The 23,475-nt window shown below is 44.1% G+C and overlaps 1 protein-coding gene and 1 long non-coding RNA gene across 2 annotated transcripts in view; one reads left to right on the forward strand and one right to left on the reverse strand.

Annotated features, from left to right (window-relative positions):
* LOC142775075 (uncharacterized) overlaps positions 1-23,475 on the forward strand; it is a 600,362-nt gene that overhangs the window by 269,795 nt on the left and 307,092 nt on the right. The window lies entirely within an intron of this gene.
* Positions 21,643-23,475, reverse strand: part of LOC142776831 (uncharacterized) — a 51,350-nt gene continuing 49,517 nt past the window's right edge. The window contains exon 3 of the long non-coding RNA XR_012887829.1: positions 21,643-21,876. This is a non-coding gene — a long non-coding RNA (uncharacterized LOC142776831). The remainder of the gene's footprint in view (positions 21,877-23,475) is intronic.

A 23,475-nucleotide genomic window follows, 5' to 3' on the forward strand; every position in this document is an offset into this window, starting at 1 on the left:
ATCTACGTAATAGGGCAAGCCTACAAATACTAGAACAGCGCAGGATAATATCCAGATTAAAATTCGTCTACCAACTTGATCACGGGGACTTTAAATTATCACGGGAACGATACCTTCTGCAGCCTTCTAAACTTTCAGCTAGGACAAATCACAACAAAACGTTTAGGTAGCCACCCAGCCACATTAATGCCCACAAGTTCGCTCTCTTTCCTCGCGCAATTTTTCATTGGAACGCATTACCTGCGGAAGTAGTGAATGCTGCCTCGACGGCTTCATTCACTCAACAGATAGAAAAGATTAATTTCACCATATAAGTGATGTATGCTGAAAATAGTGTCATTTGAGTGCAATTCATCCGGCTACAAATGTTGAAAATATTCTTAGTTGTGCGCAGTTCTGTTGAACAGCGAGAAAATATATTTGACTTTTCTGTACTTGATAGTTATGCATTCTTTCATTTATGCCCTGTACTCCAGTGTCTTACTAGTTATTGCTTGAATGTATTGTTTGTATCCCACTTCTGCATGGGCCCGGGTAGGGCCTGCAGTATCTGTAAATAAATATTATATATATATATATATATATATATATATATATATATATATATATATATATATATATATATATATATATATATATATATATATATATATATATATATATATATATATATATATATATATATGTATATATATATATTTGAATCTGAGGTGGCCATGTAGTCTCAAGTTGTGAGCTTCCAGCTGCATTCCAGCTTATAAACTAACCTTGTCTCGTCTGAAAGGTATCCCTTCATTCAAGCTGGTAGATTATTTATGCCCTACAAGAAGGCTTATAAAAAGCCTAAACTTTATTTCGACCTTTTTGTCCCTTTGTTGTCTTTTCATCTTTGCCTCCTGTTATCATCAGCGGACTCTGCGCAAAAAAATCCCAACTTCGCCATACTATTGTATACACTAGCGCTTCACGAGGCCTGCTAAGCCCACTACGCCCTTTCGCATATTGAGAATTAAAATCGCGCTAAGCCCCCATAAGCAGCTTAGCTTGCGAATTGTCGTGTCATATCTTGGGCCGAAAGTCTCTTCAACTATATATGCGCAGCCGACGCTGTTTTGAAGACCGCGACACTTATTGTGCACATGTTTAATAATTGCGCCATAAAGAGAAATCAGAGTTCTCCATTTGCCCAGCCAAGCCTGAAGCCCTTAGACATATGCCATTTGACGTGTGCATATGCTATGCGTGTCACGACGAGCGAAGAGCATCGCGTCACTAGGATTCGGTTGTTATAGTTGCTGTAGGTGGTCCACGTGATGAAAGCAAACCACTCTTTGCATCTGGGTACACAAAGCTTCCATCTTATGTACTTTAGGTTTTTTATTTTATGTGTTTACTTTTTTGTCACTGGAGGCTAGCCTGCAGGTATGAACAGCTCTAGCGTAAGGGATTGTATTAGAAATGGTCACAGGTTATCTGCTGCGAGGGGTTGGTTTGTTCCATTTGGAGTATAAGGTACCAATTTTCATGAAGGCGGCGCTAGTGCCCTGAGCAGGAAAATATAGGTGGAGGTACGTGGGAATGTATTTGAAGAACAGTTGCGTAAAATGGTGCAAATGGTGATGTCAGCGTATTTGTATTCCAAAGCCACCGCCACCATTTCTTCTAACTCTACGAACATACACGCACAAGCTCCGTGAGAGGTAACATACCCAAAGGCACTGTGCTTTCCGTATCACGCTGTATTCTGATGCACCTCTCACTGCTAGGCAAGTGTGAACATAGTGGGCACCGTGGATGGCACGCCGTGTTACCAAACAACGGTGAGTTAGTCCCTTTCTCGTCTCGCCGTGTTCATTATTTCCCAGACGTCGTTGCAGATGCCTCGGCACAGAAGTTTCTCTCGCCCTCGGCGCATCGCGAGCACTTCGGGGTATGCTGCCAAACCGCCAGCATCTCTCTTTTATTCTTCCGAAGCAGAACAGCGTTCTGCCATTCTCCCGTAAGTAGCTTTTGCGACTGGCGGCTGCTGGCACGCTTCATCCCGTTCCCTAACGACGGCTCGCCGAGAAGATGCGAGATGCATGCCAGCGCTCCACGCGGATTCTTATTTTGGTCAGGCAGCTCTCTGTTCTGCGACCCTCACCTGCCATGTGTCTCTCGGGAGAACGTCCTTTCTCCTCACGCAATGTGACGTGCCGTCATGGCACTCGGTGCAAGTGGAACCTGATTGGTGCGATAACGGACGCGCCTCGCCGTCAGCGTCACTAATGGCCGGTGGCGCGCTATCCTGTGGACGGTTCGGACGAACGCTGCTGTATGAGAGCTATGCCGGTCGCCAGAAGGCTGGCTGCTTTCATCCCTGGAGGCACTTCGTTCTCGAGTGCTGGTTCATCTCGACATGCTCGAGAGCGGAGAGCAGGGACGACGCTGGCCGGGGCAGTTCATTTTCGCGGCACTCTTCCTTCGTCAGCGGTGCGGCCTCATGTGCCCAGGCTTTGCACCAGGCGCCACTTAGAAGAGTGAGCGCGATGACAGTTCCGGTAAACAGGTTGTTCAGAAGACTTCACTAAGTGGCTAACGACACCATTTTCCCCGAAAGTTACTATCAGATTAAGTGAATGCAAAAGAATCAAGGAAGTGCGTAAGGAAAACACATTTCACTTAGACGACTGAGGAAACATAATAAAAGTGGGCCTGTAGTGTGTGAGGTTTATACAACCTGGAAATTGTTTCATTAGTAAGCTTGATTATTCAAAAAGAAATAGATTGATTGATATGTGGGGTTTAACGTCCCAAAACCACCATATGATTATGAGAGACGCCGTAGTGGAGGGCTCCGGAAATTTAGACCACCTAGGGTTCTTTAACGTGCACCCAAATCTGAGCACACGGGCCTACAACATTTCCGCCTCCATCGGAAATGCAGCTGCTGCAGCCGGGATTCGACCCTTCCCCCCCCCCCCCCCCAAAAAAAAAGAAATAGACTCGGAATACTATCTAAGTTAAAAATAATCGTGCAAAAAAGTTAATAAATGGAAACGTTCAGCATTATGCTGGAGTTCAATTCATAAGGCACTGCGTTCCCAGAGAAGGGTGAAGATAAACCCTGGTCAAGCGGGCGGGTTAAATGTCTTTTTTGAGTATTCATCGTGTTTTTTTTTTGGTTGGGTATCTTATCCGAGGAGCATACGACAATATTTATGCATGGACAGGTTTTAGCGCTTTTGTGAAACTTACCTTCTCGATCTATGGACGATGCTATCACGAAGTATGTTCAGCACCAAAATCCTGTTGCCAAATGCATGCGCATATTTATTTCCGAAAAAGAGAGAGAGAGAGAGAGAGAGAGCCCTGTGGAGTAATGACACTGCCTCTTTGAGAAAAAAAACTCGTTGCTACCGAAAGGAAAATTATCTGCGGGTGACAAAACAATCAATGTCGCTCTGTATATTTCACTCCCTGCGTGCTGCTGGCACCCGAGTCTGACGAGCGTCAAGCTGGTGCGGTTCAGTGGAAGATAAATGACCCGCCACGATGTTCTAGTAGTTAGGGTGCTCTACTGCTCCCCAGAAGGTCGTGGGTTCGAATCCTGGCCGTGGCGGCCGCATTTTGATGGAGGCGTAAATGCTCGAGGCCCGTGCACCAAGATTTAGTAGCACGTTGAACAACACCAGATGTTCGAAACTTTCGACCCGACTTGCTTCCCGTCATTGTTGCGCAAGACTTATAGGTAACAGGACATTCAAGTCTGTTCTCCCGATGCAAATATTGTTATCGAAGCAATACCAGCTGATGAAAAAGCATGCTTTGTGAACTAGGACCCGGATACTTGCCCTGTGCCGTATCAATATTTTTCGTTCTCGCCGTATATACTTGGCACTGACATATTTCATTTACCACAGTTTCGTAATGACTCATTTGAAGCTTTCACATTTGCGCACTGTATTTTATAGTGATACTATCTTTTGTCTTTAGGGGCGAAGCTCCTTATGGCCTAGGGCATTCTCTCGTTCCTGGCGTACCCAGTAGTGTCTCCCTTATTATATAATAGATGGCGCTGTCCCATAGAGGTGGCAAATGAGACTGTCCAGGGGGACATCGGCTGGTCGAGTTTCGAAGTGCGTGAGGCGGCCAGCAAACTGACGTTCCACTGCCGGTTGTTGTACAAGGCTCGCTAGAGGTGGTCTCGACAAGTCTTTGGCTACCTCATGGCGACATGTACGCGCGCCAAGTCGATACGGCGAGTATACCAACTTGGAAAAAAGTATAGCCTCATTATCATCATCATGAGCTGTATACAAATTGCCATTGGGTGACGATATAATATATGGCGCTGGACGCATTCTGTGTCGCCATCTTCCTTTCTCGTCTGGTTTCCTGGGTGGCACTGCCATATAGGGACGTGGCAATATAGAGGTTGTGTGAATGGACAGTACATCACGTTGGAGGTGCCGCTGCTCTCCGATTGGCTGCTGCGCGGGCTGAGTGGGGCAGCACCGGAGCGCCCATTATCTCTTTTTCCGCTAGATCGTCCCCGTACGGGTCGGATCGGCTCGGCGGCTAAATAGAGTGCCGCCAAACGAGCATGGCACCCGGCGGATCCCGAGACGGTGCGCGCCAAGGACGCCGCTGCGAAACGGGCTCAACGAGAAGCGGACCCCGGAATGCGAGACCAAGAAGCGGTGGCGAAGCGCGCGTGGTGCCGGGCGCACGCGGATGCTGCTCCTCGGAGGATTCTCGGTATCACCGAAAATCCTCCGGAGCTTCGCCCACCTCACCATCATGCACTCTGTGGAGATGCTCAGTTCATTTTCACATTTAATACCACAACACTTTTGATGTCCACTGCATATTGTAATGGTACTTCTCTTTCATGCCGTATTTCTGAATGATAATTGTGATTTTTCCCACACTTTTTAGCAACACTTTTGATTAGATGGTTGATTGATATGTGGGGTTTAACGTCCCAAAACCATCACATCATTATGAGAGACGCCGTAGCGGAGGGCTCTGAAAATTTCGAACACCTCGGGTTCTTTAACGTGCACCCAAATCGGAACACACGGGCCTGCAACATTTTCACCTCCATCGAAAATGCAGCCGCCGCAGGCGGGATTCGATACTGCCACCAGCGGGTCAGCAGCCGAACACTTTAGCCACTGGACCACTACGGCGGGACTAGCCGTGACCATGGTTTCAATAATTGGGGGATCATTAGGCTTCCCTTTTAAGAGGTATAATAGATAGATATAGAGATAGATAAATACATAAAGACACAGATAGATAGATAAATAGATAGATATATAGATAGATAGATATTTAGATAGATAGATAGATAGATAGATAGATAGATAGATAGATAGATAGATAGATAGATAGATAGATAAAATGACGCGAAAAGTGCTTGCAGTACGCAAAGAAGTGCTTCGCATACACAACTTATTGCGGATCGTGGTCCTGTTATGGTGGTTTCTCACGTGTCTATTTTTTTGTCTTTTCAAAGTTCGCGCGTCTTATTTACCAGTAACGGGCAGTATCGCGCATGCTTGCCCGATCGAGTGCTCGCATCACTACCGAATCAGGCTATGTAATTTTTAAAAGTGAGATATGTCATTTCTAAAAAAAGAATTTTTGGAGCTGGGCGTTTAAGAAATGATAAAAAATCAAGAAAAAAGCCGGAAGAGTTTTCCAGGGGGCCAAATTGCGCCCCGCACAAGAGAGTGTCAACAAGTGGAAATTATTTCGCCGCTGCTACTCCCCATGGGCCTACACACTCTCAGGGAAGCGGCTGGCCGGTCTTATTTATACAAGCGCCTGAGCGAATTCGGCGCATTAATTATATCTGCCTGGTGGCTAACCTTTGTGACGCGTAATAGAGATTCGCTATTCGCATACATTAGCCAATTACCTTGAAGTTCCTGAATAATAAATTTTCGTGGATGGTCTCCCGGTATGAAAGATTGATTATTAAACACGGACTTTCTGGCGGGCCAACCGAACGGCGCACTTGATCTTTGGCGCATATTTTTTTCACTTCGGAATTCGTTATGAATATTCGACGCAGCAGTCAGAGCTGAATATGCATGAACGTTGTACGTACTAATTACAATATATTACATTTTATGTGATAACTTTTGTCTGTTCTCCCTTTTTCGCAATCTTTCGCCCAGTTCGCGCTTGAGGAGACATATTCGCACAGGCAGACTGGGAGACAAACGCAGAGTAAAACAAGGTAACTCCGCATGTCGTGTCGCTGCACCGAGCTACTTGATAAGCGCTGCCCCCGTAGTGATATATGAGACGACTTCATTTGACCCATAAGGCCAGAAGCTGCAAGAGGTCATACAAAAACAGTCCTCGAGGTGACGATGACGAGTATTTGTTATAGATGCCCTGGCTTCTGAGACCAGACTTTTATTTATTGTACATAAAGTCTCCTGTTTGTTGCTTTTTGATAAGGTCACATGTTTGCTTTTGCACAGTTGACTCAAACTAGTGCAAGATTTCGTGATAAAGAAAACTTAGATATTCTTTTAGATGTATTTAACTAAACTACGTTGTTGTTCCTGTACATGCTGATTATATGTATTTTTTGAGAACCTCGTTCAATGTTGACCCTCTCGAAGCTGCATACCATGCATCCCCCCTTGGTCATGACGGTATGCAGGGTCGAACGCAATGAAATGAAATGTACAATTAGAGAAACTCAAAAAAATATTTACTTTGCAATAATCAGGCGTCACACAAAGCACATATCAGCCGTGATTGAATTATAGGAAATGTTAAGGTTAGAGTACGAAACAGAGCACGAAACCTGTGCGGGAAGGTGGCACCAAAAAAATTCAACGCGTTGATAACTTACTGTTCTGCGTTGATATCATTGGCAGACCTGCGGCTCTTGCATATTAGGTTATTTATTATGTACCAAATCTGGAAGTGGAAAGTGGCACTGGACATCGTGCATACAGACGAATATAGGAAAGTATCAAGTGATTCCGTACTTGCACAAGCTCTCCCATAACATTAAGAAGGCCGCTGCTAAGCGTGGCGTGACTGTGGTCTTTTCGGCGCCAGATAAGGTAGCCAAGCTGTGTCCGCGCATCTGCAATGGCAAAAGACGCAGTTGCATGAAAAAAAAAAAAAACACGAGAACGCCTTCGGTAACTGTTCCATGGGAGTTGTATACTTCATTCGCCCCACCACGGTGGTCTAGTGGCTAAGGTACTCGGCTGCTGACCCGCAGGTCGCGGGATCAAATCCCGGCTGTGGCGGCTGCATTTCCGATGGAGGCGGAAATGTTGTAGGCCCGTGTACTCAGATTTGGATGCACGTTAAAGAACCCCAGGTGGTCAAAATTTCCGGAGCCCTCCACTACGGCGTCTCTCATAATCAAATAGCGGTTTTGGGACGTTAAACCCCACAAATCAATCAATTGTATACTTCATTCATTAATCCTTCGGTAACGTCTACATTGGCATTACCCAGAAATGCCTCAATGACCGATTTAGGGTGCATGCGCTAAAGGCTAAGAAAAACGAGGATAAGTGCGCACATCGTGTGCCACATATTGCCACATGCGGGTGGAAACCACGATTCACATGTACGAAGGTTCTTGGAAGAAGCTTGAATTTATCTGCACGTCTGCTGTTGAAAGCATATTTTATTGAAAAAAAAAAATAAGAATATCTATGTCAACGAGTCATCTTTCGTGTTGCATCAACAGGAAATATCTTTTCTCGAGGCAAGGATATTGTGGTTCTAGCTGGCTTATCTGCTTTTATTGTTTACCTTTTTTACTTGTTACTTGTTGTGTGGTGGCGCTATATACATCACGCGTTATATGCTTTGCAAATGCGCAGCTCTGTTCGTTATTGCCTTTGCGCATTCGTCTCTACGTATATAAGAAGTTAATTAAGGGGCAATAAACAGTTGGTAGTAAGCGCTGCAGTGTCGTGTGTGTTACTCGGGTGTATGCATGTGTGAGTGTTTGCGAGGTGAAGGTTGCGCTAAATATCTTACTATATGAAGCTAAACACCATTCTCGGAAGCGGAGACCATGATACTTGAGGTACGTGCCTCAGCAGTCAGGCACGACTTTTGGAGGCGATGGCATGTCCACCTCAAGTAAGAATGCCAACAAGACTGCACCGATGATTTCGTGCTCTGGACTGACATCGTAAGCCAGACGGCAGGTGACCTCGCCATTGAAGAACATAATAATGCCCGAGGACATGAGAGGGTCCTTTTTTTTTTGCTGTGAACGCTGCTTCGCTTCGGTCATCGGGAAAGTGGCTTCTGCTGCTTTCCTCTTCTGTATGTGACTGTAGTGAGTAGAAAGGAGCGAAGCACTAATGCGTTTTTCGAGAGCAAGTGGACGAGATGAGCATTCGTGTGTTTTTTCATTATTCAGTTTGCTCTATTGGTACACTGACCATCCTGATCGGTGCGAAGTATTTTGTTCACTTTGTTATAATTGATTGATATGTGGGGTTTAACGTCCCAAAACCACCATATGATTATGAGAGACGCCGTAGGAGAGGGCTCCGGAGGTTTCTACCACCATCTGAGCACACGGGCCTACAGCATTTTCGCCTCCATAGAAAATGCAGCCGCCGCAGCCGGGATTTGATCCCACGACCTGCATGTCAGCAGCCTTAGCCACTGGACCCCCGCGGCGGGGCATTCACTTTGTTATACCCATCTTGTATGCACTGAAACGGATTTCACCCCTCATGCAACAATCGACATGATTACATGCATTCGCCTTTTCGCAAGCTCTGCGTTCGCCCCTTTCTTATCAAGAATGCTACGTGACGTTGGTACAGTTGGTCCCCCGCTCGTGACCTGGAAATATCAACTGCTCGGCAGTAACACCATGAAAGGTAGAAGACGTCATCATCATCATCATCATCATCATCAGCAGCAGCAGCCTGACTACGTCCACTGCAGGACAAAGGCCTCTCCCATGTTCCGCCAGTTAACCCGGTCCTGTGCTTGCTGCTGCCAATTTATACCCGCAAACTTCTTAATCTCATCTGCCCACATAACCTTCTGTCTCCCCCTAACCCGCTTCCCTTCTCTGGGAATCCAGTCAGTTACCCTTAATGACCAGCGGTTATCCTGTCTACGCGCTACATGCCCTGCCCATGTCCATTTCTTGTTCTTGATTCCAGCTATGATATCCTGAACCCCCGTTTGTTCCCTAATCCACTCTGCTCTCTTCTTGTCTCTTAAGGTTACACCTACCATTTTTCTTTCCATTGCTCGCTGCGTCGTCCTCAATTTAAGCTGAACCCTCTTTGTAAGTCTCCAGGTTTCTGCTCCGTAGCTAAGTACCGGCAAGATACAGCTGTTATATACCTTCCTCTTGAGGGATAATGGCAATCTACCTGTCATAATTTGAGAGTGCTTGCCGTATGTGCTCCACCCCATTCTTATTCTTCTAGTTACTTCAATCTCGTGGTTCGGCTCTGCGGTTATTACTTACCCTAAGTAGACATAGTCTTTTACAACTTCAAGTGCACTATTACCTATCTCGAAGCGCTGCTCCTTGCCGAGGTTGTTGTACATTACTTTCGTTTTGTGCAGATTAATTTTAAGACCCACCTTTCTGCTCTCCTTGTCTAACTCCGTAATCATGAGTTGCAATTCGTCCCCCGAGTTACCCAGCAATGCAATGTCATCGGCGAAGCGCAGGTTACTAAGGTATTCTCCATTGACTCTTATCCCTAACTGTTCGCATTCTAGGCTTCTGAAAACCTCCTGTAAGCACGCGGTAAATAGCATTGGGGAAATTGTGTCCCCCTGCCTTACACCCTTCTCTATTGGTATTCTGTTGCTTTCTTTATGAAGCACTATGGTAGCAGTTGATCCCCTGTAGATTTCTTCCAGAATGTTTATATATACTTCATCTACGTCCTGATTCCGCAGTGTTTGCATGACGGCTGATATTTCTACTGAATCAGTAGCCTTCTCGTAATCTATGAAGGCTATATGTAGAGTGGTTCACTGTATTCTGAACATTTCTGTATTACCTGATTGATATTATGAATGTGGTCGATTGTTGAGTAGCCTGTTCAAAATCCTTTTTGTTCATTTTGTTCATTTAATTCTAATGTTTTCTTAACTCTGTTAGAAATTGCTTTTGTAAATAGCTTGTATACTACGGAGAGCAAGCTGATCGGCCTGTAATTCTTCAAGTCCTTGTCATCTCCTTTCTTATGTATTAAGATGATGTTAGCGTTCTTCCAAGACTCTGGTACTCTTCCCGTCAGGAGACACCACGTAAACAGGGTGGCTAGTTTTTCTAACACAATCTGTTCTCCATCTTTCAGCAGATCTGATGTTACTTGATCCTCACCAGCAGCTTTGCCCCTTTGCATGCTTTCCAAAGCTTTTCTGACTTCTTCTATTATTACTGGTGGGGTGTAATCTGGGTTACTGCTAGTTCTTATAGTATTAAGGTCGTGGTTGTCTCGGCTACTGTACAGATCTCTGTGAAACTCCTCCGCTATTTTAACTATCCTATCCATATTTGTAGTTATTTTGCCTTCTTTGTCCCTTAGTGCATACATCCGACTTTTGCTTATGCCAAGTTTCCTCTTCAATGCTTTGACACTTCCTCCGTTTTTCAGAGCGTGTTCAATTCTCTCCATGTTATACCTTCTTACATCGCATACCTTACGTCTATTAATCAACTTCGAAAGCTCTGCCAGTTCTATTTTGTCTGTTGAACTTGACACTTTCATGATTTGACGCTTCTTAATTAGGTTCTTCGTTTCCTGGGAAAGCTTGCCAGTGTCCTGTCTAACTACCCTGCCTCCAACTTCCACTGCACGCTCCGTAATCATACTCGTCAGATTATCATTCATTGTATCTACGCTAAGGTTGGTTTCCTCACTAAGAGCCGAGTACCTGTTCTGCACTGACACTCTGAATTCCTGTACTTTCCCTTTCAGTGCTAGCTGATTGATCGGCTTCTTGCGTATCAGTTTCTGTCGTTCCTTCTTCAAGTCTAGGCGAATTCGAGACCGTACCATTCTATGGTCACTGCATCGTACCTTGCTAATCACTTCCACATCCTGCACGATTCCAGGGTGTGCACTCATTATAAAGTCTATTTCGTTCTTATTTTCGCCATTTGGGCTCCTCCATGTCCACTTGCGGTTTTCTCGTTTTCAGTAGAAGGTATTCAAAATCCGTAAATTATTGCGTTCTGCGAATTCTACTAGTAGCTCTCCTCTGGCGTTTCTAGTACCGATGCCATAATCTCCTACTGCCTGGTCTCCAGCCTGCTTCTTCCCTACCTTTGCATTAAAGTCGCCCATCACTATAGTATACTGTGTTTTTACCCTATTCATTGCCGATTCCACGTCTTCATAGAAGCTTTCAACTGAAGCGTCATCATGGCTGGATGTAGGCGCGTAAGCCTGTACTACCTTCATCTTGTATCTTTTATTCAGTATAATTACGATACCTACCACCCTTTCATTAATGCTATAGTATTCCTCTATGTACTACCACCAATATGGATATTCCTCTATGTACTACCACCAATAACTACCAATATGGATAGGATAGTTAAAATAACGGAGGAGTTTTACAGAGATCTGTACAGTAGCCGAGACAACCACGACCTTAATACTATAAGAACTAGCAGTAACCCAGATGACACCCCGCCAGTAATGATAGAAGAAGTCAGAAAAGCTTTGGAGAGCATGCAAAGAGGCAAAGCTGCAGGTGAGGATCAGGTAACATCAGATCTGCTGAAAGATGGAGGACAGATTGTGTTAGAAAAACTAGCCACCCTGTTTACGAGGTGTCTCCTGACGGGGAGGGTACCAGAGTCTTGGAAGAACGCTAACATCATCTTAATACATAAGAAAGGAGATGACAAGGACTTGAAGAATTACAGGCCGATCAGCTTGCTCTCTGTAGTATACAAGCTATTTACAAAAGTAATTGCTAACAGAGTAAAGAAAACATTAGAATTCAATCAACCAAAGGAACAAGCAGGATTTCGAACAGGCTACTCAACAATTGACCACATTCATACTATCAATCAGGTAATAGAGAAATGCTCAGAGTATAACCAACCACTATACATACCCTTCATAGATTACGAGAAGGCATTTGATTCAGTAGAAATATCAGCCGTCATGCAGACACTGCGGAATCAGGGCGTAGATGAAGTATATATAAACATTCTGGAAGAAATCGACAGGGGATCAACTGCTACCATAGTGCTTCATAAAGAAAGCAACAGAATACCAATCAAGAAGGGTGTAAGGCAGGGGGACACAATCTCCCCAATGCTGTTTACCGCATGCTTACAGGAGGTTTTCAGAAGCCTAGAATGGGAACAGTTAGGGATAAGAGTTAATGGAGAATACCTTAGTAACCTGCGCTTCGCCGATGACATTGCATTTCTGAGTAACTCAGGGGACCAATTGCAACTCATGATAACGGAGCTAGAGAAGGAGAGCAGAAAGGTAGGTCTTAAAATTAATCTGCAGAAAACGAAAGTAATATACAACAGCGTCGGAAGAGAACAGCGCTTCGAGATAGGTAATAGTGCACTTGAAGTTGTAAAAGACTATGTCTACTTAGGGCAGGTAATAACCGCTGAGCCTAACCACGAGATTGAAGTAACTAGAAGAATAAGAATGGGGTGAAGCACATTCGGCAAGCACTCTCAAATTATGACAGGTAGATTGCCACTATCCCTCAAGAGGAAGGTATATAACAGCTGTATCTTGCCGGTACTTAGCTACGGAGCAGAGACCTTGAGACTTACAAAGAGGGTTCAGCTTAAATTGAGGACGACGCAGCGAGCAATGGAAAGAAAAATGGTAGGTGCAACCTTAAGAGACAAGAAGAGAGCAGAGTGGATTAGGGGACAAACGGGGGTTAAGGATATCATAGTTGAAATAAAGAAGAGGAAATGGACATGGGCCGGGCATGTAGCGCGTAGACAGGATAACCGCTGGTCATTAAGGGTAACTAACTGGATTCCCAGAGAAGGGAAGCGGGTTAGGGGGAGACAGAAGGTTATGTGGGCAGATGAGATTAAGAAGTTTGCGGGTATAAATTGGCAGCATTGCAAGCACAGGACCGGGTTAACTGGCGGAACATGGGAGAGGCCTTTGTCCTGCAGTGGACGTAGTCAGGCTGATGATGATGATGATGATTTCTCTATGTTGCCAGCTATGTTACTGTGAATTAGGAGCCCCACTCCCAGTTCTCTTCTGTCTGCCAAGCCCCTGTAGCAAAGGACGTGCCCATTCTGTAGCACCGTATAGGCCTCATATGTCCTCCTAACCTCACTGAGCCCTATTATATCCCATTTAACACCCTCTAGCTCCTCGAATAATACAGCTAGACTTCCCTCACTAGGTAAGGTTCTAGCGTTAAACGTTGCCAAGTTCAGGTTCCAATGGCGGCCTGTCCGGATCCAGAGATTCTTAGCACCCTCTGCTGCGTTGCAGATCTGACCGCCGCCGTGGTCAGTTGCTTCGCAGCAGCTGGGGACTGAGGGCCGTGAGTTATTTGACGTAAGCATGTGGGAGGTAGTGGCCAGATACTGCACCAGGGTGGCCAATCCTTCTCTGGTGAGGGAGTGCGTTCTCGGCGGTGTTTTGCCGGTGAGGCCGCACCCCAGGCCTTTTAATGCAGTTCCATCAACACGCGGATTTTTTTTTTAAAATCCGGTTGGGAACTGCGCGGTACCAGGATTTGAACCACGGACCTCTTGCATGCGAGGCGGATGCTCTAACCACTACGCCATCGCCGCATCTTTTTTCAATATCCGTAAACTATTGCATTCTGCGAATTCCACTAGTAGCTCTCTTCTGGCGCTTCTAGTACCGATGCCATAATCTCCTACTACCTGGTCTCCAGCCTGCTTCTTCCCTACTTTTGCAATGAAGTCTCCCATCAGTATAGTATACTGTGTTTTTACCTTACTCATTGCCGATTCCACGTCTTCATAGAAGCTTTCAACTGAAGCGTCATCATGGCTGTGGACGCGTAAACCTGTACCACTTTCATCTTGTATCTTTTATTCAGTTTATTACAATACCTACCACCCTTTCAATAATGCTATAGTATTCCTATATGTTTCCAGATATGTTTCCCTGAATTAGGAGCCCCACTCCCAGCTCTCTTCTGTCAGCCAAGCCCCTATAGCAAACGACGCGCCCATTCTGTAACACCGTATAGGCCTCATCTGTCCTCCTAACCTCACTGAGTCCTATTTTGTCCTATTTAACACCCTTTAGCTCCTCGAATAGTACAGCTACACTTCTCTCACTAGATAAGGTTCTAGCATTAAACGTTGCCAAGTTCAGGTTCCTATGCTGGCCTGTCCGGATCCAGAGATTCTTAGCACCCTCTGCTGCGTTGCAGATCTGACCGCCGCCGTGGTCAGTTGCTTCGCGGCTGCTGGGGACTGAGGGCCGTGAGTTATTTGCCGTACGCATGATGGAGGTAGTGGCCAGATACTGCAGTAGATACTGGGTAGAAGACGTGGACTGCAATTATTGCATCTGTTCAGAATGGCTTCCCCATTACGCCTTTTCTTTTTAAAGCAGGAAAAGAAAAAAAACTGCCCCGAGGGCCCCCGAAAAAAAAAGAAAAGATAAAAAAGACGTTAAGGAGTTCCACTCAAAAAGGAGTATACTCGCTGAACACAGCGTGGTGAACGGCCACCGCATTGAATTTGACAAGTCCTGTGCTTTTGTCTCAGAGTCAATTACTTTAAGCGACTTTTTGTGAAACCCTGATCCATCCAGAAGACAGCCGGTCGCTTCAACCGGTCTACAGGTGCACTGCCTATTGAGAGGCAGCTTCAATGTAATTCCGCACGTCATGAGCAATAAACATGACCACACGGCAGGAAGGAAACTCTTGAATAGAATGTGAGTGGGACGCGAAACGTCGATTTTTTTCCTTCTAACTCACACACAAAAAATTTTTGACTCGCCCCTCTGATTGGCGTCCCTTTGTTTAAACTAAGGCCCATTAATGCCTCTGTCACATGACCATTACGGCTAACCACGGTTACAGAGCGACACAGCAGACATAACCGCAGTTAAACTCCTAATTGTGGTTATCGCAAATTGGTGATTCCTCGCCAAATTAGCACGGATCCAAAATTGAATATTTTTGATTTTATTGAGTACCTTGTTTATTATACACATACCACCTGGTAGCCCGAAAAAATTTAGTTCTTTTTCAGTGGCATACCTTAGGAGGCAAGAAATATCCAACTAATTCAACACGAAAGAGTCCACCTCATTACTCGTCGATCGCGAAAGTTCATGACGATGTACACAACTATTACTATTCCAAAGAAAAAAGTGAGTGTCCCAAGTGTATCCGCAAAGAAAATAAACCAACTTTGTCTGAACCTCGGAGAGCGAAGGAAAATACTTTTCAAAAAGAGGTGGCTGATACCTCTTTCTAGGAATCGGTAAAACACGAATGTGAAACGTGTCTTCGCAGAAGTAGTTGAGCGTGTATTGCACATTGTTTTACCACAATGGTCAAAGAATGAGTGCTACAGCAACAAATTAAAATGTAATGCAAAAAACGGCAAGCAGCTCGAAACATACAGCGCGCACCTATAGCAGAAAGCACGCACGAATTGAGCATACCCAAGCCGAGCGTGGACTAACAACTGTCACAGCTCGACTCTCAAAGGGCGGCGCCACCGCGGTGGTCTTGTGGCTAAGGTACTCGGCTGCTGACCAGCAGGTCGCAGGATCGGATCCCGATTGCGATGGCTGCATTTCCAATGGAGGCGGAAATGTTGTAGGCCCGTGGGCTCAGATTTGGGTGCTTGTTAAGGAACCCCAGGCAGTGGAAATTTCTGTAGTCCTTCACTATGGTGTCTCTCATAATCATATCGTGGTTTTGGGACGTTAAACCCCACAAATGGACTCGTAAAGCACGCTGTTCAAATAGAAAAAAAGCGCACAAAACCAAAACACAAGCATACATAAGACAAGCGCGAACAACTGTCACAATTCTTACTTCTTCGTTGGGGAGCAGCGTGCTCTTTTTATAAACGCGGCCGCGGCACCGAGCGAAGTGACCTACGCGTTCTCGAGAATCAAGCCCCTGATAATCTCGCGCGAAGGAGAGACCGTGCTCCGTGGAGGCGGCGCTCCCTGAAACGCGAGAAGCAACGGCCTTTGGACTGCGCACAACGCTACCACATAGGGCTTTACCCAATGCGAGCTTATAGCGTCATCTCGCTACGGAAGATGTATTCGCGCGAAAATTTCGAAGCTCTGAAGACCACCAAATGGCATATGGTGTATATTAACAGCTTTCCGTTACCACTGTGGACAACATATGCTACCTGGGCTATAGTGGCTAGCGCCCCGCGCTGGGGATTGAGAAGTAGCTGGTTGGAAGCCCCACTACAGAGCTTTTCCTTCTCGTTTTTTTTCTTCTTAGCAATATACTACCATATATTTTAACGTTTTATCCGTGACAAAAATACATAAGTGGAGCCGTGGTGGACTCAAGCATAAAATACTTTCGTGTTAAAAGGCAGAAATATACGAAATTTCACGAAATGCCACATAATGGTTGCTATAAAGCTAATAAGACTTATCAGCTTTGTTTTAAAACAAATTTTCCTTCTTCCTTTTTTCAAAGGCAACTAGGTTTCTCGTGATTGAACTTCTGAGCGCACGAGGCTGATCTTGAACACCCTGACACAAACGCTAGCAAATTTATGCGGTAATTAAACAGATTGAAGTCGATGAAAATCTTAATGCACTAGACCATTGACGCATTTCCTTACTGCTACCAGATTTTCGCGTGTATTTTGCTGGTACAAGCACGCTGTCAGAATGGGCCTTTTTAGTGCAGGTAGTCCACTCATGTGCGTGGGCGAGGCATGTGCCCCTGATTTTTGGTAGCCAAACAAGTCGACATGTGCGGACCAAGGGACATATGGTGTCACAAACGTGCAAATGTTTCTCCTTAAAAAAGGTGCCGTTGTAAACCACCGCGATTGCCTCTGGCGCGTGTCATTGAAATGGCTTCACCATGTACCACAAAGTCACAAACTATCGCACCTGTAAATTTATGGGCTCGTTTTCTTTGTTAGGCACAATATTGATGAGAACTAACGTACAATAATGCCAAGAAAAGTATAAGGGACCTTATTAGAAGTAGTTGTAATGTAAATTTGAAGAAATAAATGTGGACGAAAAGACAACTTGCCACCGGCAGGATCTGAACCTAAGACCTTCGAATAACGCGTACGATGCTCTACCACTCACCTACCGTGGTGGTCATCCATTCACTTGTAACTTTCGTAAAACTTGTTGTTGGGCTATTTTGTCGTTACAAGAAAATTAGAAGTTGCAAACCACAACGCTTATTCCTTTCGCTTATCTCAGGGTATTGTGTCGTCCAAGTTTCTTGTTCCATGTAATAACTCTACAGACATCTTTCAAGGGAGCAACAGCTGCCCAAAACATGAAATGACTGGCCGGATGAAAAGATTGTCCCTCATAGTGACTCATAATAAGCCCGTTTTTTTTGTGAGCAGTGGAGCTATGCTTTCTTTCTTCATTGAAAATTGCGAAAATATTCTATGGCACCATCTGGTGGCAGGAAATTCAAGTATGTGATGTGCCCTTTCACGTGACTGTAAACAAGCGTACGCCGGCAACACTTTTCCTCTTAGTACTGACATAATGTCCATCTTTGTTGAACAGCGCACACGAGACGACGACGAAGTAAAAGAACACAGACAGGTGCTGACTCGCAACTAAGATCTATTTGTAAAAGAACAGCTGACATATATGTGAAATGCAACTTAACAGCAAAAGCAAAAAAAAAAAAACCAAACAGCAATAGATCCAAACACGCCACCAGCATAAGAAAAAAGATATACATTGGTATCATCTCTTGCAGGCGCTGGAAAGATAGTTAAATTTTGTGTCTCTCATTGAAATTGATGGCATGCTGACACACTTATCGCTTTTCCTTTGAATGTGGAAGGCTACAGTTACTACTATTGCTAACTGATCTTTACGATGCGACAGTATCGTGTCGTTGAAGAAGGATTCAGGCCTACTCTTCGTTGAAGAAGTTTCAGACCTACTCTTTTGCTTTTCGAGTCCGTTTCAGTAATCATTAGCTGTAATTTGTCGCCTGAGTCACTCATCAAGGCAATGCCATCACCGAATCGAATGTTACTAAAATATTCTCTATTAACAATTATAACTAATTCTTTCCAATTTAGGGCTCTGAAAACTTCCTGTAAACACGCAGTCGATTGGAGAGACCATACGTGTCTCTCTGCCTGACGCCCTTCTTTATTAGGATTGTGTCGCTTGCTTTATGGAGAACTATGGTGGCTGTGGATCCACTGTAGATTTAGACCATTATGTTTATGTAGGGGTCGTCGATGCCCCCATTTTGTAGTGCCTGCATCACTGCTGATGTGTCGACTGAGTCAAACATCTTCTTTTAATCTATAAAGACTATTGTAGGGGTTGGTGATATTCCGCGCTTTTCTCTATCACATGACGGATATTATGAATATGGTCTATTGTGGAGTGGCGTGTACGGATGCCTGCTTGGTCTTTTGATTGACTGAACGCTAATATCGCCTTAATTCTATTGGCTGTTATTTTTGTAACTGGTTCACAGAGAACAGGCAGTAAGCTGATCGATCTGTAGTTTTTCAATTCCTTCACGTCTTCATTCTAATAGATTAAAATGATCTTTGTGTTTTTTCTTCCAAGATTCTGGTACCCTTCCTGTAGAGAGAGACTTCGTATATAAGGTGGCCAGTTTTTCTAGCACAATCTTGCCACCATCTTTCAGCAGGTCAGTTATTACCTTACCCTCACCAGCAGCTTTGCCTCTTTGCATTCATTTGAAGCTTTCAGTACTTTCCCTGGCATTACTAGTAGGATGTCGAATTTCTTGGGGCTAATATTGCTTCTTATGCATCCTGGTTGTTTCGGCTTCTGTACAGCTCTCTGTAGAACTCCTCCGCCACCTCAACTATCCCATCGATTTTGGTTGTGACATTGAATTCCTTTCCCTTTAATGCATACATTCCATTTTTTTCCTATGCACAAGTTTGCATTCACAGTTTTTGACTTCTTGCACTTCTTACACCATGCTTGGCTCTTTCCATGTTACATATTCTTATCTAGGCTACCTTACGCCTATTCATTAACTTCGAAAATTCCCTTGGTTCTACTTTGTGTGATGCATTTAAGGGTTTTATGGTTTGTAATCTCTTAGTGAGATTTGTAGTCTTCTGGAATAGTTTGCCATTGTCCTGTCTAGTGATTGTACCTCCGACTTTCAATGTACACTCATGGATGATACTAGTGAGATTATCGTTCATTGTGTCAACGCTAACGTCGGTTACTTTGTTTAGAGTAGCGACTATATTCGGAAGCGACACACTGAATTCCTGTACGCTTCCTCTCAACGCTTGCTCATTAACTGGTTTCTTGAGTTTCTTTCTGCCTTTGCTTTTTAAAGGGTAGATAAGTTCGAGCTTTTGCCATTCTATGATCACTGCATCGGATTTTGGCAACTACTTCTACGTCTTATACAATACCTGGGTGTGCACATGGAATGAAGTTTATTTCATTTTTCGTTTCACCATTAGGACTCCGCCGCGTCCACTTACGGTCAGCCCGTTTTCTGTAGAAGATATTCAAGATCCGTAATTTATTACGTTCGGCAAACTCTACCAATAACTCCCCTGTAAAATTTCTAGAGCCGTCGCCGTAACCCCCCAATGGATGATATGGGGCCTGTTTCTTGCCTTTTGTGTCAATAAAGTCACCCATTAGTAGAACACTTCTACGAAGACGAAGAGTCAGCAATTACCAAGGTGAAAACACGCTATACTATACTGATGGGCGAATTTAATACCAATGTAGGAAAGAAACAGATCGGATCACTTATGCATACTCACACAACTAGTCCTGTGTAAGTTTTGTTGAATGTTTATTATTATTCTTTTAAGAAAATTCAGAGAGGAGTTTGCGTTGCTTTTTTTTTCCGGGAAAGGATTTCCTAAGCGGTTAGCCTGCCATGAGCTGAAACATTACACCTGTGTGCTGTGCGGTATATAGCATGCGTGCGGATGGTGTCCCGAAACCGTCATGGGGCGTTGTAACACAGTTTATGGCCGGCTCAAAACAGCCTCTCTTCGGCTGCACTTCGTTATACGCGAGTCTGTGCGCTAGAGCGCTGCCGAGCGAGAACGAGGTGTTCTGTGCTTCGCCGCGCCTCACAGGGGCGGCAACGTTTGGGGACAGCGGGAGAGAGGGTAGTGGCGAACGCTTTGCCGGTCGACCCGCCGCGCACTGCGCATTGCGGTCGCGCGTGAACGCTTTTCTAAACTTGGCCAGGAGCCCACGTTTCTCCCTTATCCGCGAGGTCTGGTTCGTCGGTGCCCTGAATGCGCACCTCGGCAGTGCATCCACCCTCTTTGATTCGCTTTCGATTTCAAATTGGACGCCAGCCTAAAGCCATTTAGCGGGCGGCGCACTGGCGTTTGCAACGTGTACAGCACAAACAGCCTGACGGGTACCGTGGAAGCGTATACGTGGTGGCCGAAGAATTTTGCTGTTTGCTACAGCTTAGCTATAGAGCAAGCTAATAAAAAAGGCTGCGTTTCCCTTTTTTCGTCTCGCGTGGAATAGAAGCTTAGTTCCTTGCGGTGGAGCTGGGCTTCATCACACGCATGTCGCCATTTTTGGATAAGTACAAAAAAATAGATCGTTCGCCTGCTGCCCGTAGCCCCAGTTCAAGTTGAACAATGTTTCATACAAGTGAACTTCGAAGAATTCTTGTAGCCTTTTGAACGCCTTTGTATGTTGTGTGGAAGTACTACATGTTCACGCGCAGCGTTCACCATCCCCACCTTGCGGTGTCGGTGAAAGAGTCCTATGTAATGTAAAAGGCAGGAATGATCTCATTTCATCTGGCCATTGGCGTACTTTCGTATTTTACGTTTACTCTTTACGCTTAGTTATTTTTTATAGGATGAACGATAAATTAATGTCAAAACGCCAAAGAAAAAGAAATGTATACGCTGACGTTGTGCCCATGGCATTGCAACTGTGCCTTCTTCATCCCGAAATGAACGCATAAGCACAACAACAACAACAACAACAACAACAACAACAACAACAACAACAACAACAACAACAACAACAACAACAACAACAACAACAACAACAACAACAACAACACTATTGGGTTTTCTCAGCAAAACAGCGATAACTATTAGGAGGTGAGCCTCACTGGGTAACTCCAGATTATGTTTGAATGCCCTAGGTTTGTTGACGTGCAGCTAAATCTCTATTCTAAATAGTGATCGAGTAAAATGGGTGTCTTTTTGTCCCACAACAATAATCGTCATTCAGCTTGCTTGCGCTTCCATTCTGAAAAATTTGGTGGTGTCCACTTTCCTGTCAAGAAAGCTATGTCACATTGATAACATGGATGTCTTGGATTTCGTCACCTGAAAATGCCGAGCATGTGGCGATATTGCAAGAACATGAACGCAGGACAAATGGCGATTATTGTTGTGTGACAAAATGACGCCATTTTTATTCAATCGTTTTTTGCGTAAGTAAATGGGTGTTCTTGCACATCGCCCCTCATCGAAATGCGGCAGCCGTGGCCGAGTGTCGAAGCCCTGTACTCGAACTGTCCTTAGCTCCACTTGTCCCCTGGCGTAGCCTTTTTTTATTTACTTATGAGGCTGTGTCAAAACACTCCGGGATTCGATTGATGAACACTGGTGGCAGCAATCACCACCCGAACAACTGGAGGTGGTGAGGTTTGCCGCCAAATCTGCCATCACTGCAAGGAACGATATTAAATTGTGTTAAGCCATACAACTTGCACGATATATTGCTCCTATTCGGAATCGGTTCTGCTGCGCGGAGGTTAACAATCCTGACCCAACATATATCTCTATTGTCAGCATTTAGTATAAATCTGCCCAAAAGCAGCCTCGTCGTAACGAAGTAGGCAATGAAGTGACTTCACAATCGTGGCAGTGACCACTGTAATAACGTAAGGAACCGGGCACTGATAAGCAGACCACACTGAAGGACTGTATATTGCTCCGATGTGCCCTTTATATCAAAATAGCACCCTGAATGTGTTTTATTGCTCGTTTTTTCATTACTTTTTCACAATATGCGTCTTTTTTGTCTGTATCATGTAGAACCATTTCATGATTGCTATAGAATACAACTAGCTATGCTAATCTATGAAAAGGTTGAAGATAACTTATAAAGTTTTCTTATACATAACTAATCAGAGATGTTACTTATAATCTACGTACTGTTGCGTTGGTCGGTCTAATGTGTCGGACTAACTATGGTGTATATTTCATTGATAACCAAATCCCTCTACTGCGAAACAGTATTTCTGAAGTAATTGAATACGCTAGGGAGACTAAAAATATTACACAAATTTGGAAGTGAATTACAAATGTATAATTTGAACACGCTTGTAGGATGCACGTGCTGAAGGTAGGTAATGCGAGTAATATATTAATTATAATCATTGTTTTTCATAATACACCTCAATTTTTATGTAATTCATTATTTGTTAATAGTGCTGATGATAATGCCTCTTGCATTCATCGCTAAGAAACAGCTTTATTTGAATCTCTCACTAATATTCCTCTCATTGTTGTAGTGTTACATTTATTATTGTTATATATGCGATTGAATATTTCTATGCGTCGTTTTGCTGTACCTACCAAAGTGCCTCACGAAGATTGGGTCAAGTCAAGAGACACAATCTCCTTATACCCCTTTCGTGGGCATTTTCTGAAAATGCCCAAATAAATCAGAAAATGTGCAAGCCGCCTTTTTCTCAGCACGGTAACAAACCCGACATTTGTCTTTAGTACTTATCTGCATTTCCTTCTCCGTCCTCTTTTTCTGTTAAATGAACAGAAATCTCCGAATCTTTGGTTCTCTTTATTGCTTCTTACTGTTCTTTTGGTCCAACTTTTCCTGTTGCAATGGAGCTCGCTGCCTGTTTTCAGTGATATCTGAAAACTATATGATGATGAATTCGTAGTGGCATATGCTTCTTATGAAGAAACATATGCTGAATGCGAAGCATTTATTAGTGAACTTCGGCGACTTTTAGCGTATCTATCTATCTATCTATCTATCTATCTATCTATCTATCTATCTATCTATCTATCTATCTATCTATCTATCTATCTATCTATCTATCTATCTATCTATCTATCTATCTATCTATCTATCTATCTATCTATCTATCTATCTATCTATGTATGTATGTATGTATGTATCTATGTATGTATGTATCTATGTATGTATGTATGTATGTATGTATGTATGTATGTATGTATGTATGTATGTATGTATGTATGTATGTATGTATGTATGTATGTATGTATGTATGTATGTA

Source organism: Rhipicephalus microplus, chromosome X (genome assembly GCF_043290135.1).
Source record: "Rhipicephalus microplus isolate Deutch F79 chromosome X, USDA_Rmic, whole genome shotgun sequence".
Lineage (NCBI taxonomy): Eukaryota > Metazoa > Arthropoda > Arachnida > Ixodida > Ixodidae > Rhipicephalus > Rhipicephalus microplus.